The sequence below is a fragment of the Tarenaya hassleriana genome, unplaced genomic scaffold, assembly GCF_000463585.1.
Source record: "Tarenaya hassleriana unplaced genomic scaffold, ASM46358v1 Cleome136, whole genome shotgun sequence".
NCBI classification, from domain to species: Eukaryota; Viridiplantae; Streptophyta; class Magnoliopsida; order Brassicales; family Cleomaceae; genus Tarenaya; species Tarenaya hassleriana.
The window spans coordinates 85,210-86,935 of NW_010964159.1; positions in this window are offsets into that span (position 1 = coordinate 85,210).

Genomic DNA, 1,726 nt, shown 5'->3' on the forward strand with positions numbered 1-1,726 from the left:
TCGAAACATGTTTAGAGTTTGTCTAAACATGTTTAGAGTGCGTCCAAACATGTGTAGAGTGCATTTAAACACATTAAGAGTGTGTCCAAACATGTTTAGAGTGCGTTTGGACGCACTCGAAATATTTTTAGAGTTCGTCAAAACACGGTTAGAGTGCATCGAAACATACTTAGAGTGCATCCAAACATATTTAGAATGCGTCTAGACATACTTATACATCCAAACATGTTTAGAGTGCGTCGAAATATACTTACAGAGCATTGAAATATGTTTAGAGTGAATCGAAACATTTTTAGAGTGTCTCGAAACATTTTTAGAATGCGTCGAAACATGTTTAGAGTGTATTTAAACAAATTTAGAGTGCGTCGAAACATATTTAGAGTGCGTCGAAACATATTTAGAGTTCGTCTAAACAGTTTAGAGTGCGTCAAAACACGTTCAGAGTGCGTCCAAACACATTTAGAGTGCATCCAAACATGTTTAGAGTGTGTTGAAACATACTTAGAGTGCATCCAAACATGTTTAGAGTGCATCGAAACATTTTTAGAGTGTATTGAAACATTTTTAGAATGAATCCAATCATACTTAGTGTGCATCCAAACATGTTTAGAGTGTATTAAAACATTTTTAGAGTGCGATAAAATATATTGAGAGTGCGTCGAAACATGTTTAGAGTTCGTCTAAATATGTTTAGAGTGCACCAAAACACGTTAAGAGCATCGAAACATACTTAGAGTGCATCCAAACATGTTTAGAGTGCATCGAAACATTTTTAGAGTGCGTCGAAACATTTTTAGAGTGCGTCCAAACATGTTTAGAGTGCATCCAAACATGTTTAGAGTGCTTCGAAACACCTTTAGAGTACGTCGAAACATATTTAGAGTGCGTCGAAACATGTAAGAGTTCGTCTAAACATGTTTAGAGTGCGTCCAAACACGTTTAGAGTGCATCCAAAAGTGTTTAGAGTACGTCGAAACATCTTTAGAGTGCGTCGAAACATATTTAGAGGGCATCGAAGCATGTTTAGAGTGCGTCAAAACATGTTTAGTGTGCGTCGAAACATGTTTAGAGTTCGACGAAACATGTTTAGAGTGCATCGAAACATATTCAGAGTGCATCCAAACATGTTTACAGTGCGTCGAAACATATTTAGAGTGAGTCGAAACATATTTAGAGAAGAAGACAACGACTCCATGCCATCACTTGAAGATGTTGATGAGGTAGAACATGCTGTCACGGGGCAAGCCCTTATTGTTTTGAGAGCTTTACATGTGCAAGCTAACGATGATAGGGATGAACTACAAAGGGAGAAAATCTTTTATACTCGATATCATGTGAAAGATCGGGTATGTGGATTGATTATAGATGGAGGAAGTTGTGTGAATGTGGCTAGTTCTTTGATGGTGGAAAAGCTTGGTTTGCGCACCAAAAATCATCCGAGGCCATACCGACTTCAGTGGTTGAATGAAAGTGGTGACTTGAAAGTAACCAGACAGGTATTAGTCTCATTTTCTATTGGGCGATACTCTGATGAAGTTATGTGTGATGTCGTGCCTATGCATGCTAGTCATTTGTTGTTGGGAAGGCCATGGCAATTTGATCGGAGACCTACCTATGATGGATATCTAAACCGATACAGCTTCATCAAGGATGATCGAAATGTGATACTTGCACCCCTATCACCCCACCAAGTGTTCCATGAGCAGCTTCAAATTAAGAAGTCGAG